Here is a 16,732-nt window from a genome sequence, read left to right as displayed (position 1 = left end):
TGTGTTTTTCCATATATATTTTTTTTATTATTTCAAGATTTTTACACGAATTGTATGAATTAGGAATTTGACCATTTCCTCGATCAACTGTGGGAAAGTTAAATGAACTCAATCATGAAATTATCATTTTAAATATTTTTGTTTATTTTAAAAATGTTTGTTTTATATATATATATATATATATATATATATATATATATATATATATATATATATGTTTGTTTTTTGTGTTACTTTTTTTTTTTAGTAACAATTTTTAATGGCATTTGACAAAATGTCGCAGATGGATGTCGATTTAAAAAAAAGATGTAATTTATTATTTATTGGGGCTGGCAGTATTTGAGTATTTATGTCTACATTTCAGGAATAAAACTGAACGTGCAGTCCTGTTTAAATTCCACTGAGCAGAATAAAGTTTGCATCAATATAACTGAGCTTGATGTGATGTTAGACTTCTTGAGACAGCAAACTCGTCGCGAGTGAATCAACAGACTGTTGGAATCAGAGCTCAATAAATACAAACTAATCTGCTCGACTCATAGGCAGCGACATATGGCATCCTATCCACTCTATGACAGGTTGGAGCCGGTCCCGGTACAAGATGCTAGCACAAAGTGCCAGGGGAGCAAAACGGAGGGGGGAAAAAAAAGCCAGATAAAACCCGTCTGGAAAAGGATTCCAACTTGGAATGTAATTGGACAAGTCACATCCATGAGGTGGCCAATCAGAAGTAAAAAGTATACAATGCTAATGTTTAACAAGATGCCAGCCTGTCACTTCCTGTATGACTTACCTCTTGAATAGTGAGAATGCTATAGTGGATTACAGATTGGATTATTTTCAGATTTGAGTCCAGCGCTGATTGGACAGGAACTAAAATCCGGCTGCGCAAGACACGTCGCTAACCGCGGCTATTGAAGTGCGTCGAATATCGACAACAAAGAGGAGACGCGGGCTTGGAAATTAATTAGCAAGTGAAAGGAAGGAAGAGAAGGTGCGATACAAAGAGGAAATCCTCCAAGGAAAACATCTTCGTCTTATTGGTTGCTCCTTTTCAACTTTTTTCCCGCCGCAGTCTCCGAGCGAGCGCATCAGTGGCGACGCTAACGATGCTAACGCCGGCCCCAAAGCAAGTCCTTTGCGCGCGCCTTCACTAGCCAATGTGCTTCTTGACTAAAGACGACGGCGTCTCCGCTCGCTGCCGGGCTTTAAAGCGGGGGGGGGGGGGGTCGGGGGGGGGGGGGGGGAATATACTGGTTAGTGTTTGTTTGCGGCTTTCTCGAGTGCACCGAAAATGTCACCGGGAGCGTTTTTATTCAACCAAGGCGTGAGGTCGTTCATCACTGTGTGTGTGCGTGTGGCTGAGGGGGTTGACGTCAGGGAAAACGAGTGTGTGAGGATGTAAAGACTGGAATTAATTGAGGTGCTAATGTGCTGCGACTCCAGTGCGGCGCAAAACCGTGTGGGTGTGCATGTGTGCGTGTGTACACAGGGTGGGCCAAAAGTACATATACACTTAGCATTTTTTTTTTCTTTTTTTTGACATAGACAGGTTATTTTCTGGCATGCTTTCCTTCTTTCCCTCCTAGTTTCCTTTCTTCATTCCAACCTTTCCTGCTTCCTTTCTGACCTGTTCCCCTTCCTGGTATTTTTTCCATTCCTTCATTTTCCCTCCATAGCTTTAGCCAGCTTTTTATTTGATTCAAAGCTGCCTTCTCTCTTCCTTCCGTTACGCTTTGTTCACGCCTACGTTTATTTTGGCTTCTTACTTTCATATTTAATATTTTTCCTTCCCTCCTACTTTCAGTTTTGTCTTCATACCTTTGTTTTTGCCTTCCTTTCTTACCTCCTACATTCCTTTCATCCTCCCAGCCCTTGTTAGTACTTCGCCTCTTTGTTTTCTGAGCTTTTTCCCGCTTCCCTCCTTTTCCTTCCTGACCACCTTCCTTCCTTCCTTCCTTCCTTCCCTCAACCACCCACTTTTTATTTCAACTTTTCTGCCCTCATTCCTTTTTTCCTTCTCTCCTTCCTAGTTTGCTTTTTGCCTTCCTAACTTCCTTCCTTCCTTCCTTCCTTTTTAACACCTTTCCTTCCTTCCAGACAGTTTCCCTTCTTCATTTCTGACCACTGTATTTCCTTCTTTCCCCAACCGAGCAATATTTATTCCTGATCACTTCCTTCCTTCCCTCCTATCAAAAGCATTTTTTTAACTTAAATATGACTTTTTGCTTTCCAACCTTCCTTTTTTCCTTCTTATATTTTTTTATGCCTTCCTTTCCTTGACTTCACAACTGCCGTTTTCTTCTTTCCTTCCTACCTTCCTTCCCTTGTGCTCCACTTCCTTCCTGGTAAGTACTTTGGGATCATAGTTTGCATTTTGGAGTATATTTCGAGTCTACTGCAATGACGACAAAATTTGGGTTCATGACCGTGAGGTCAAGTGTCTGTTTTGAACCATCATCTGGTTTCAACTGAAAAAAAATGCTATGTGGTGTTATGTGATGTCAGGACCTGTGTGATGTCAATCTTTACTCCGTTACTTAGTGACAACCAATCAGATCGATTCACTGTCTGTTGTATTGGTCTGAGAAATGTTTGTGTTTGCCGGATTATTGCCTTCTGTTCATCTGTGCAACTCTAGTCAAGTTTGTTCCATGCCTCTCTCGATGTGAATAAATAGTTAAAATCTTATTTGTGTGTGCGCTTTGGGATCCAACCTTCAGCCCATGACATCTAGTGGGCTCATAGTGTACAAGCACAACATTGATGAAATGGCAACAATCTTATAGCGCCACTTTAGGATGAGTAACAACTTTGTAAAACATCACACAGCAAGGCAGTGCATGTGCGTGTGTGTGTGTTTTTTTTTTTTTCCCGTGTGTGTGTGCGTGCATGTTGACTGCTCTTGTGTCCGCAGACGCTAATCCCAGCACTGCTGGCGGATTTCAAGTGTTTTAACAGATTACAGATTACAACCGGCAGCGGCAGATTAGCTGGCGGATTGACCCGTACCATCTCACATATAAGGTGGCCAGATAACCAGACGGAAAGATTGGCAGATGTGGTATGCTTTGGATCTTGTTTTTTTTTTTTTAATTGATGCCAAATGATATGTTGTGCTTTGGATGGTTTGGATCATTAAATTTTCCATGAATTGAAGGATATTTGATATGGTACGTTTTAGTCTGTAATCCTAACCCTGGTTCCAAACTAATTTGATTCGTATACCAGCGCACAGCACTAGCACAATAATAAACATATTGTGTATTACATGTTCCCTCCAGGGGCTAAAAGGCCTCGAAATGGAGCGCATACATACATAAACAAACAAGCAAGCAAGCACATTCCCAGTGGACTATGCAGGCAGCGTGGTTGATAATTACACGTAAAAAAAAAAAGAAAAAAGAAAAAAGAATGCAGGCAGTATGTCGATCAGTCAGCATGGATATGGAGCGACAAAACAGCATTATTTAAGGAGCATGTGTGAAACACCTCATCATGAAGTCATGCTGCTTTTCCTTCATGCTTATTTTAGTCAGTAGGTTCGAAGACGACAGATTCCCGCTGTGAGGTCTACGGGAAGTCCCGGTTTCCTCATGGCAGACAGAGAAACCGAAATGGACTTGCACTCTTATGTCTACTGTACATGAGCATCAAATAACATACACTCCCTGCTACACATGCATGATGCAATTCCAGCCAAAAATGTCGAATAGTCTGTTTTTAGAACAATAATAATGAGATTTTTTGACTTATCAATTTACCAATAACAGTCTTAAGTCAATCCAGGTCACACTTCTGGTTGTCGTAGCAATGAATGGAGAGCTAGCTAGATGGTGATGTGGTATGCTTTGGATCATGAGTGTTTCCTTTCAACAGACGGATTGAAACCATATTTGAAATTGCAACCCCTGTTGAAAACCTAACCCAGGCTTGAAGTATTGAGTGAGAGCTTTTCCAAGGATAGGAAGCTGACACATGATGTGGTATGCTTTGGACAATTACCCTAACCCTGGCTTGAAACTTTACTTTAAAAACCTGACAGGCTTCAATTATGATGTGGTATTCTTTGGACGGTAAGCCTAAATGAGCAAAACCTGACTGTGAAACCCGGACTTTTTAATCTCTAACCACTATCGGTTACTCCACCTAATTTAGACCTTTTGGAATTCCATTTCTGGCAAGAAAACCTACTCTGAACCCCTAATTGACATTGAAAATACTGTTGAAATTCTATCTATATACCTTGAAATCTTTTTGTAGCAAGCCAAACTGTGCATGGCTGTACTTGTAAACGCCTCCTTTCTGATAAGTGAGTGTCAATCGTGAATGAGGGGACTCGATCAACAAAATGGAAACCACCTCACGGCCACTGTTATTCATTTAGAATTAAACCGTGCAATCGTTTTCACGCAGGGAAGCCTTGAGCATGATCTACTTCAGCTGCCACAAAAAAAGAGAGAACTCAAGTTTTTTATTGCAGGTGCCAGATGGGTTGCATTGTCATCGTAGAAATGAAGGCTACTTACAAGGCTGCGTTAGCATTTAAGGCCCACAAACGACAAACGCTACCTCTCAGTGACTCACAATGAAGATGAAAACAACTTTTTCTTTTTTTCTTTTTTAATGGTGCAGTTATTGCCCCCCCAAAAAATGTTGACGAGCCCAAGAGGGCGAGAGCGTAAGGAGCCGTGATTTGAAGGAGGGCAAAAAGAGAGCACTCAATAGTTTGTCTTTCTTTGAGCTTCCAAACAATACTCTGGGGGTTACCATGGCGACCAGGCTCGCCTGCCGGGCCAATACAAGCGCATGTAAGAGGCAGTTGGGGGGTAAAAGCAAGAAAAGCTTAACTTCTACAAAGTGGAGAAAAACAAAACAAAAAAAAACAGTGAAAACCAATCAGCTGTATTTACGTTGACCTTTTATGCAAGACTAAGCACACATTTTGTTTAATTCATTTTAGCAGGAATGTAAAAGGTTATTTTTGTAATACTCATCAGCATCACTGCCCTCCATGGTTCAATACAAAAAATGTATGTGAAATCGACCCTTAGGGCACACACTGAAATAGTTTTTTTTTTTTTTTTTTTTTTTTTACATTCTTGCCCTAAATAAGGTGAATATTGATTTGGAAAATTTACTGACATCCACATTGTTATTTTGTACTGTGTATATTTGCCAATATAGTTTGCAAAATAAATAAATAGAGATATTTTCCATTTCACTTCATATATATTCCATTAAATAGACGGTATGACGTTCGGAAATGCATAATGGTCAAGCTCACAGCAAATGTGAGCCTGTCGACAGGGTGGACATTTTGGCTTCAGTTAGAATTTAATGACCACTCGATGGTCCTTCCTGATGGTCCTAGCAACACGGTTGTATTAGCAAGGGTGACTGTGCACTTGTGTCAATTAAAACTGAGCATTATTATTATTTTCAATGGGCGAGTGTACCTAATTATGTGGCCAGTGAGCATTTAATGTCCTTATGGGGCAAGTGAAGAATCCCGTTTGGATGAATGAATCTTCTTGAGGGTGAAGCATTCCAATTGCTTAGATTATTTTACCCAAGGTTGTGTTCATTATTTTGACCCAGCTTGAAAGTTACATTTGGGCGGACTGAATGAAGAATCTGGTTGCCATTTTGGACACCGCTGTGTACTGAAGATGACATTGGTGGGTGGATGGCTCACTTTTGACACAGGGATTTTACATTCTTAGAAAATGTTGGGAATAAAACTTGCATCGTTTTCAACCACAGCTATTCTCATAATTGGGTAACACAACTTCTTGGTAGCTTTAACTCATCATTATGTGCCATTTTGATGCCTCGCTGGGGTCAAATGCTCTGTGAATAACCAACCCAACATTCCTTCAGTTTAGCACTGGGTTAGCTATTTCCCAGCATGTGAATAAATGACATGTGGACAAAATATTAGGAACTCTGTCAATCACATCCAGCAGACACAGACGACAAAAGCTCATCTACACTTGCACCAAGTGCACCAAAAAGTGGCAAGTGTGAAGCAGTTCGAACCCTCAGCACGCTCCTCAACCTCCCCACTGATTTTAAACGGCCCCCCTCGGGCCTTCGCTTGCACACCCCCACCCAAAAACGGTCGGCACCCCGATCCAAGTCCAAAGCTAAAACATGTTGATCCGGACGGGAAATGCGCCGGAATAAACTTTGCAGGTGTTTATTTCGCAGCTTGATGGGGGTGAATTAGTGACATGCTGAAATGCAGCAGTCGAGTCGGTGTGTGCGGCTCCCGCCTAATCACACACATACACACACGCTATATGTTTCACTGAGAGGGGGGTGCACGCATGCACACGCACACACACGCAACTAAACATCTCAATGCACCAGCAGATATTGCATTGCAGTGATTGGAGCGCAGCACTTTTTTATTTTTTAAACACCTGTTCTGCACTTACCTCAGCACAGCAGCAAAAAGGAGCACACTTAGTTCCCATTTTGGACAAAAAAATAAATACAAAATACAAAAATGAAAAAGCAGTGATGTTAGTGATGTTCCCTCGTGCCTCCTTCACCTCCACCTCCTGCTCCTACTGGTTCATTCACACATCCACAGAGAGTTGCAGTGGGCGCAATAATCCAGTTTTCCATGCCGGGGTGAGCGCGTGCAAGCTTCCTCACATCTTTTCTCCCTCTCAATCCCGTTTTCCAAACTATGCCGGTCTTCTTTCAGCACCTCCTCCTCCTCCTCTAGCCTCTCTCTCTCTCTCTCTCTCTCTCCGAGGTTGCCTGGTTACCTCCTTCTGCCGCACGCCAGCCAATGGCGGGCCGGGGCTCCTCTTAACCCCTCCGATGCCAGACTGTCCTATTTGCAGCTTTCAAGGAGTAGGGGAAGTGATGGGAAAGGGGAAGTGATGGGAAAGGGGGGGAGGTTGAGGGAAAATGTATATTACCAAACTGTAATGAGGAAGGAGAAGATGAAAGGAGAGTGGGGTGGGGGGGGTGGGGGGGGGTTTGGACTCTAGGCTGGAATTGACTTTTGAAATTAAAATTTACAAAAAAAAAAAAAAAAAAAAAAGTTATGTTATGGGGTTATGCTCTCAGGGCATTTGTTGTTGTGTTTCCCATGAGAAACAATGAAATTGACTGCTAATATTAAAGGCTACATAAGGAGTATAGAGGGCTATAGTGGTTGTCCAGTCTGCCTCACAGTTCTGAGATTTGCGATTGATCTGGTGCTTGATTTATGAAGCGTAGCGAACGACTTGTTGGCGGCTAGTTCAGGGTGAGCAAAAGCGCTACTGAAAAAAAATGAATGGACGGACTTTCAAATGGAATATCTTGTATACAAATAATTGGGTCTCTGGAGTGCGTGTCCGACGCTTAGTGTGAAATTAAACCACCAAGTAAATCACTGTGCTCAAGCCCTTACTCCCAAACTGTTACGGTGAATTTACATAACCCCTCCCACGTCTGGCTTCTCTGTTTACGAGATGGTCAGCTTGGCTAAGTGAAGATCCAGAGCCACTTTCAAGCAATGGAGCGTTTTCAAGCATGGAGAGGCAACATGACTATCACATTTTGAAAATATAGCAAAGATCAAGAAGAATTTGCTCATGCGTGGGGGGAAAAAAAACGAGACTACCAACCCTATCAATTTGAATGGCGGCGATTAAAGTGGTGACAATCTTTGCGTAACCGTACACTTTAAAGCTTGCAATTCAACTTCCCCACTGTCAGTAAACCACATGCTAAAGTTAATAAAAAATAAACAGCAACTTTCCAGCGGTTGAAACGTTACTATCAGAGCTGATTCCATTGGATCCAATTCATTTTCAATGACCGTTTGGTAGTCTCGCCTAACCACAATGCACCACGCCGCTACCTATAATGCACCTTGAATTACCCATATTGCACCTTGATTTCGAGATGCGCACATCAAGTATAAGGTAGGTAGGTAGGTCCGTCGGTTAGTAATTGACGTTGTAGTTGGGGTATGTAGTTAGGTCGGTTGGTTGGTAGGTTGATTGGCAAGTAGGTTGGTAGAGGTTGATCTTGTTGGAGTACTTAGGTAGGTAGGTTGGTCGGTAGATAGGTAAAATCTGTAGGTATATATTGGTAGAAAGGTTGATGAGTTAGAGGTTGATGCTGTTGTTGGGGTACGTAGGTCAGTAGGTAGGTCGATTGGTAAGTAGGTCAGTAGGTAGGTCAGTGAATTAGAGGTTGAAGTCGGAGTCAGGGTCTGTAGGTGGGTCAGTTGGTAGGTTGGACTGTGAGTTAGAGGATGTTTTAACTGGGTTACAGTAAATAGCTAGGTAGACCGGTAGGTAGGATGGTGAGTTAAATCTTGTCATATTTGGGGCAGATCTGTTCGCCGGTAGATAGGTAAAATCTGTAGGCATAGATAGATTGATACAAAGGTTGGTGAGTTAGAGGTTGATGCTGTTGTTGGGGTACATAGGTCTGGAAGTCGATTGGTAAGTAGGTAGATTAGTGAATTAGAGGTTGAAGTCGGAGTCAGGGTATGTAGGTGTGTCAGTTGGTAGGTTGTACGGTGAGTTAGAGGATGTAGCTGGGTTACACTGGTAGATAGATCGGTAGGTAGGATGGTGAGTTAGATCTTGTTGTTGTATTTGGGGTCGGTCGATAGGTAAAATCTGTAGGTATAGATCGGTAGAAAGGTTGGTGAGTTAGAGGTTGATGCTGTTGTTGGGGTACATAGGTCGGTAGGTCGATCAGTAAGTAGGTAAGTAGGTAGGCCAGTGAATTAGAGGTTGAAGTCGGAGTCAGGGTATGTAGGTGGGTCAGTTGGTAGGTTGGACTGTGAGTTAGAGGATGTTTTAACTGGGTTACAGTAAATAGCTAGGTAGATCGGTAGGTAGGATGGTGAGTTAAATCTTGTCATATTTGGGGCAGATCGGTTCGCCGGTAGATAGGTAAAATCTGTAGGCATAGATAGATTGATACAAAGGTTGGTGAGTTAGAGGTTGATGCTGTTGTTGGGGTACATAGGTCTGGAAGTCGATTGGTAAGTAGGTAGATTAGTGAATTAGAGGTTGAAGTCGGAGTCAGGGTATGTAGGTGTGTCAGTTGGTAGGTTGTACGGTGAGTTAGAGGATGTAGCTGGGTTACACTGGTAGATAGATCGGTAGGTAGGATGGTGAGTTAGATCTTGTTGTTGTATTTGGGGTCGGTCGATAGGTAAAATCTGTAGGTATAGATCGGTAGAAAGGTTGGTGAGTTAGAGGTTGATGCTGTTGTTGGGGTACATAGGTCGGTAGGTCGATCAGTAAGTAGGTAAGTAGGTAGGCCAGTGAATTAGAGGTTGAAGTCGGAGTCAGGGGATGTAGGTGGGTCAGTTGGTAGGTTGGATGGTGAGTTAGAGGATGTTGTAGCTGGGTTACATAGGTAGGTAGATCAGTAGGTAGGATGGTGAGTTAGATCTTGTTGTTGTATTTGGGGTCGGTCGTTGTTTTGTTGTGGTAAGGAAGTAAGAATGTAGGTTGTCATTTGGTCAATCAATTGATAGAGACACTATTCATCCACAAGAGAAATTCACTACCAAATGAATGTGCAAGAATGCACCCAGCCTCGATTTGATGAACTTTAGTAAAGTCATTCAAATCCTATTCAGTCTTCATTTCTCATATGGGCTGCTGGCCTATAAACATTCCATCACGATCCTCCCTCCCAAACGGTGGCTGGAGTTTACCTTGTGTGCAGTACCCTCCCACACCTCCATGTCTCATCTTCTTACCTCGGCATCTTCCCCTCACCCTCACCCTCACCTCGGTGTCTGCAGCCCCCTCACACCTTCCACTCCCTCGTCTTCCTCCCCCGGCCCTTCTCGGCTTGAATGCACAGATAACTCACTCTTCGCTCTCCTCAACACGAAAAGTCCAACGGATCGAATCATTGTATCTACGTGAAGACTCACCAAACATACTCTTGTACACACAAAATGGTTCGTGTCTGTTGCATAATCTTTTCCTAACTATAGCTACCAAGATCTGATTGTTTTGCTATTAAAGTTATGCAATGAAGAATATATACATGACTAAATTTGTCAACAAGTAGACGTTTTGGAATGGTATGCAGCGTAATAGAGCAACAGGTTCTATACTTCACTCAGCGCAGTACGGTATTGCTGGGCTAATAGCAAACATTTGTCCCGCTCTCCGTCTGTGAAGTTAGTTTGAAGTTTGCCATTTTTGCAGAGAGAAAACACCTACACGTGCCCTCAGGGAAGGGAAATGATGCGAACAGCGGCGTATCGTGCTATGCAAAGATAAGACACTTGCTTTTCTCCTCTGATATCTGCCACTGCATGCTAATGATATACAGAATACCGTCCCAAGAGACCGAATTGGATCCTAACTAGAGGGGGACTGTTTCTTTTGGACAAAAGTAGTATTGTTAACTCTTTACTCCTTGAATGAATGATGTACTTTGAAAAAATTTCTTGCTTCAATAATCTTATTTCGCATATGAGCTTTCGTATGATGTAGTTTTCCCTTGACGGTAGCATAACCGTTTGTCTACTTTACGTACAATATTCAAGGATTTTAAAATTGTGCCACTGCTCAGAGGCTTGCTTTCCCTTTTAAGTCCAACATTTTTGCATTTCTGACCGGACCACTCATTTGATGACCTTTCAGTCAATCACATGATACAGTTTTTCCTAAAACGTAGCGTATTGCTTGTTGCTTGAGTGACCAGATGCCCAGTTTTACCTTCTCTTTACAGCCAACTTTCTTGCCAGTTCTAACCCTATCACTCATTGGGCAATCCATCGGTCAGTCTGTATGGTGCCATTTTCCATAGACTGTAGTCATGATGACCAGATGCCACTTTTTGGTTCCTACAAGGATTTTAAAATCACTTTCTCTTGGATCATTGCACCACGCCAGTATTTCGACTGCTTCTCAGTCACCGTTCAAGTAATCACTGGACAGTCTCTGTGATTGACAAAGACCCGAATGGTCCAATTGTTTGATCTGTTCTTAGCAGGCTCAGACATTGTTGCGTCATGTGTAATTCAAAATCTCCAGATTCCATAACACAATAGCCCTAGGAATTTTCAAGAATAATGTTAGAGAAGCCACAAATAACGTCTTCATTTGATATTTGTCCTCAACCATCCATCCATTGACTGAACCGCTTGCTCCTCACAAGTGTCGTGGGGGGTGCTGGAGCCTATCCCAGCTGGCTTCAGGCAGTAGGCGGGGTAAACCCTGAACTGGTTGCCAGCCAATCGCAGCGATATTTGTCCTCGGCGAGCCAAATCTCTTGCGGCCTCGCATTCAAGACCAACGGGGTTCTCGGGCCATTAAAACCCTATCATCCCCGAAAGCTGAAAGAACGTCAAACATTCCATCAGTGACTGATAGAAGAGTGACAAAGACCGTGTCTTAATTTGATATCTGTCCGCGCACACCCCACAGATTACTTGTGAGAGCGCTGATAAGAAACATCTACAGAAAGAGAATTTTCTCTGACATGGTCAGAAATTTATATCCAAGCAGTCATTTGACACTGACATACTGTACTATCATACTTTTTTCACCCTTAAATTTAATGACTTTAAAAAGGTATCCAAAATACAAAAAAAAAAAGGCAACATTTGAAAATACATCATTTTGTACATGTGCTAAACGTTTGTGTACCGTAAGGCTGTTCTGGGTCGATTTTGACCTTCTAAAATTAATAGTGATGCACGATAATATCGGTGGCGGATAATTATCGGCACTTATCGACCAATTTGACGTCAAACAGATAAACCAGATAATAGAGAAATCTGCCGATAATTATCGGCAATTTGATTTCATACAGTAAACCAGATAATAAAGAAATCCAGCAATAATTATAGACATGCCATGTTGGCCCATCGGTTGTGGTGGTGGCTCATATCAATAAAATTCAGCTTCATGGTGCTTTACATCCATTGAAACATTGTGCAAAGTTTATACAATGTTTCAATATATTTGTTAGACTTATAGTAGGATTCCAAAGCATATTTGTATTCAAATTAATTTTGCAATCAATTATCGGCTTACTTATCGGTTATCGACATCGGCACCTCTAAATTATTGGTTTATCGTTACCGGTTGAAAATAGCATTATCGTGCATCCCTAAAAATTAACTTTTGATTTACCACTTTTTGTAATGATGGGAATCTTGAAACTGTATAACTATTATTTACTTTTAATTTTTTTTATGGGATTGGCGACAGTGTTCAAGAGGGAGTTTGAAACGGTTCTCAGAACTGCCTGTGGTGCCACCACTTTTGCACCAGTTCCAGCAGAAACGTGTACCTGCTGGTCTTTAAATGGTCATGACAATCTTAAAACAGTAAAAAAAGAGTTAAACAGAATAAGAACGATCATAAATACTAACTATAAGGAACAAGTCACGCAGAGGTCACAAAGTGTCTTGACACAGATGCAAGATCTGCACCTACAGAATTGCACTTTCCCTTTTCCTTGAAAGGTTGATTAAGAATTAATCATCCATTCATTAATATCAGAAAGGCTATTAATGCATTTAGTAAAGATCTGTAATTCATAACTTGATATTGACAATAATGAGGATATTTTTGGCCCAGGTCAAAATGGAGCTAGAACATTTGTGTGCGTGGAAAATTAACCGTAAATTAATTAAAAAATAATAATTCTGCATATGAAGTTATTTTTAACCCATCAGTTTTAAGGATGGATGTAAGGGTTAAAATGTCATAAAGGCAGCGGTATCAGTTAATGTAAACGGAATGAGGTGAGCACGTGTCCTTAAATGTCACATACGAGGAAAGATAACATGCATCAAGACGTGTAGCGATCACAGGATAACAGAAACACAAGTGTGGGAGCGTACTTGGCCTCACTCTGTAGCCAAAAAAAAAAAAAGATTTCCCGCCTTGTTAAAATGTGTAACCCTCGTATCCATGCATACTATTCAAACATATCCATCTTTCATCAGGCATCAGTTGACAGCTGTAAATAATGACGTCCTTTCCCGGCTCCGTCGATACGTCTGGAGGTGAATTTATGACGGCGCAATGAGATTAGTGGTGACCTGTTTTACCTACAAGCTCCCACAATGCAACAGTGCCGCAACCTTTAGCCTGCCATATAAAGCTCTCTGAACAACCCGCCTGGCACAATTTTGAAGGACAAGAATAATTTAATTTAAAGCTCGAAACCTCAAAACGGCATGCTCTCATGTCTGTCACGTTGTATTTGTTTTATTCCTGATGGAAAAGTGGTTGCTTTTTATTTCTGGATAACGCACCCAGCAACTGATTGCAGTGCGTCATGTATTAGAGGAACATAATGGATGCAAACAATACTGTGGAGCAAGGCTATTATAGTTAAACGAAAACTAACAAAATAACAATCTAACATTGGAAAAAAAAAAAAAAAACGTTAAAATAAAATAAAAAATAAAAAAAATAACTTAAATAAATAAAAATACCTAAAATTAACTATAATTATAGAAAAAAATGTTAAAATGAAATCAAATCACAATACTGGCTGATGTGGGTTTTTTCCTTGCACTTGACAAAAAAAAAATGCTAAAAAAAATAAAATAACAGTGGTGCCTTGAGTTACAAGTGACCCGACATATGAGTTTTTGGCTATATGAGCCATTGTTTGGATATAATTGGTCACTGTATTCAGGCAAGAAACAAGTAAGAATTGGCCTTTGTACTGCCCCCAGCTGGCCAAGGCGAGCACACCAGAATGAGCAGCACAATGTGCATTGAAGTGAACGAGAAAGTGTGACAAAAAAAAAAAAAAGTTAAATTCTTTTAATTGTATTTAACTGCATTGTGTATGGTTTTATAAAGTATACTATTAGTGTTTTTTAAATTTTATTTCATTGTTTATCGTACAACATCGTTTTGAGTGTGATCAAGGGAAAAAATTAAACTCACCTCCCAAGGTATCACTGTATTTAATATCTCTGCCTGAATAGTTCATAAAAACTGAGATAATTACACTTACGACCTGTTTTTGGAGCATCTATTCGAGTGAAGTGTTTATTTGAGGAGGACACAGCCGGCGACTATTAGCGAATGGGACACAGGGGCAGCTTCAGTGAAATACAACAGTGGAAGTGTATTATTACGATTCTTCCTCAAATCCTAAATCCAGATCATTGGGTAACGTCTGTATCTGACGTGTGATAAACAGAGAACGGCAATCACATTTGACACAACAGGAGGAGAGAGTGAGAAAGGCTGATAAACCCGCCTTTAACAGCTATTGTTAAAGCGGCTAATGAAGCGCTGATATTTACTCAACTTCCTTTTTTATTACTTCCCTTTAATGGCGTGCTTCATTCTGCGTTATCTGGCGCACTCAAAGTCCACTTTACACTATTCATTGTGGTGTGGAGTACTAGATACAGACTGATAGTACCCTTGATCCAATAAAATCACACGGCTGAGAAGAGAAACTGAACTATGAGTGAAAAAAAAAAAAAGAATACAATCTCTTGGGATCCATTGGACCGAAGCGCCAGGATGACGACCCCGCTTGACCTCTGTTTAGCTGGGCACGAGCAGTGATGGGGACGAGGAGCCCGGCCGACATAGTGGCAGTGTATATTCTCAATATCGTGAATGAATAATTCAAGGTTGGCTCAATCCCATAAATGTTGTCCTCATTCATTTTTTAAGCGGCTCGGTTACACGCACCAGCTCAGCTCCAACACACTTCTCATGCCAGGAAGGAGTTTTGCGCACTGAAAGACCTTCCGATGGTCAGGAACATTTTCAAATTGCCGGATGGAATGAAATGCCGATCCCCCGCCGCACATATTTTGCTCAAGAATGCCTCGGTAAGCTTTGAGATTTCATTGTACCCGAAGAAACCTATAACCGACACTGAACAGGAAATTTAGCCCCAGACAGGGCTGGACTGGCCAAATGACTCAAGCATCACTTTTTGTTACCATGACAACCAGGACCGGAGTTTGTCAGTGAGGGCGTTGGGACTAGGTGAGGATACTCAAAGCTTTCCAAGTTTGTAGCTATATTTAGCGACGGTGTTACTGGAGACTTGTGGAGACTCCCTCCGGAGCAGGAGACAATCGCCGCTCCGCGTCCGGACTGCAAATGAACGCCGCTCGCGCAAAGCCACTACCCGGCAAATTCAACCGTATCCAACGTGACTTGTTAGCGAGTTCTAGTGAGCAACCCACCTGAGCGTCAGCACACCTGGCATCCATGTCAGAGCTCCTCAAAGGCGGGCAAACGTGCACCTGCAGGGCAAGGAGAAGAAGAGAGGTGGGAGTGAGGGAGGGGTGGGTGGGGGGTGCCGCGGCATTAAGAAAAAGCACTTGTCAGGTAGCCCATTAGAGCAACATTACAATGGCAATCTGAGTGTGTGTGTGACTCTCCTTTTGTGCCTCTCAACGCCAGCGGGAAGATGAGATCATTACCTGTGACTGTGAGGCTAATGTAGCACAAAGCCGGCAAAAATACACACACACACACGGGCACACGCATAAGGGAATAAATGAGGCTAATGCGAGAGCGCTTCGGGAACAAAAACGGAGGCGACGGCGGGGCTCGCCTCCATTTGGACATTTTTACAAACGTCGCGGCGAGATGACAAGAGACAAGAACGGCGGGACATCTAATTGGACACGTGACGGGAATGAAGCCTTCCATTTTCTGCTCTGTCAATGAATAAAACAGCTGCAGACGCGGCGCGCCGTGCGGAGGTTAGCTTGTTAGCGCAGGGGAAGGATTGAGAAGTTGATATGTTTGGTTTGTACCTCGCAAGGGCGGCACGTTGTCCTAGCGGTTAAGCATGCCTGACTCACAATTCTTAGAATCAGGGTTCGAATAACGGCTAAGCAACTTTGGAAAAAAATCTAAGATAATTGTGATACACCCCCAAACATTGCGATTGTATGGAAATGTGGAGTTGCCAATGTGGAGGACATGACTACACGACTACCAATTTGTTCAAACAATTTTGCAGTATGATCGAACAACTTTATCAAGTCGTTCGAACGATTTTATCAGGACGTTTGAACGATTTTATCAGGACGTTTGAACGATTTTATCAGGACATTCAAGCGATTTATTCTTAATACATCCGAACGACTATTAATATGTGCTGTAGGAATAATTGGAAATAAGTTATACATTAGCTGCAATGAAGAACTGCTTATGCTTGCAATGAAAGAATGTTTTGCTTTGCACTTACATATCCTAGCCATAGATGTTATCTTATCATACATTTGCTGCAATGAAGAACTGCTTCTGCTTGCAATGAAGAATGTTTTTGCTCTGTTCCCACTCACATTCACATCGCCTGGCTATTTGAAGATGACTCAAAAAGCTGAAGAACCACAATAACTAACGTAGCAGAATGGTTTGAGCCAGTCTGCTGAGGTTGCCTGTTTTCTGTTAAGAAATGATTGCAAACTTGACCTCACATGTACTCAGCAATCTTCCACTCACATGCACAATACATAAACAAGTACACTGTGTTCCAACTATGCCTTGCATTAGCATTTTAGGGTTGGAACACCCATGTAACTAGGGGCGTGGAAAACCAAATAAATAGAGAGGGTGAGGAGAGGAATCTTCAGAGAGTGCAGGAGTGAATTGTATCAGTTCCTCTCCTCTCTCCTCGCGAGCCCTGAACTGAGTGTCTTCGCTCCTTTTTGTGTCGTATTTAATAGATGTCAAACAGGTAACCCTGATATGTGCCAATGACTTTGAAGTAC

General features: G+C 41.9%; 1 protein-coding gene across 3 annotated transcripts in view; it reads right to left on the bottom strand.

Annotated features, from left to right (window-relative positions):
- Positions 1–16,732, bottom strand: part of dab1a (DAB adaptor protein 1a) — a 221,073-nt gene that overhangs the window by 91,134 nt on the left and 113,207 nt on the right. For all 3 annotated transcript variants that reach the window (XM_077534768.1, XM_077534766.1, XM_077534767.1), the window contains one exon: positions 15,191–15,250. The gene's annotated coding sequence lies outside the window, so the exon portion shown is untranslated. The remainder of the gene's footprint in view (positions 1–15,190; positions 15,251–16,732) is intronic.

This window comes from Festucalex cinctus, chromosome 10 (assembly GCF_051991245.1).
Source record: "Festucalex cinctus isolate MCC-2025b chromosome 10, RoL_Fcin_1.0, whole genome shotgun sequence".
Taxonomy (NCBI): domain Eukaryota; kingdom Metazoa; phylum Chordata; class Actinopteri; order Syngnathiformes; family Syngnathidae; genus Festucalex; species Festucalex cinctus.
Note: the sequence above shows the minus strand (reverse complement) of the source record. Positions and strands in the feature narration are given on the sequence as shown.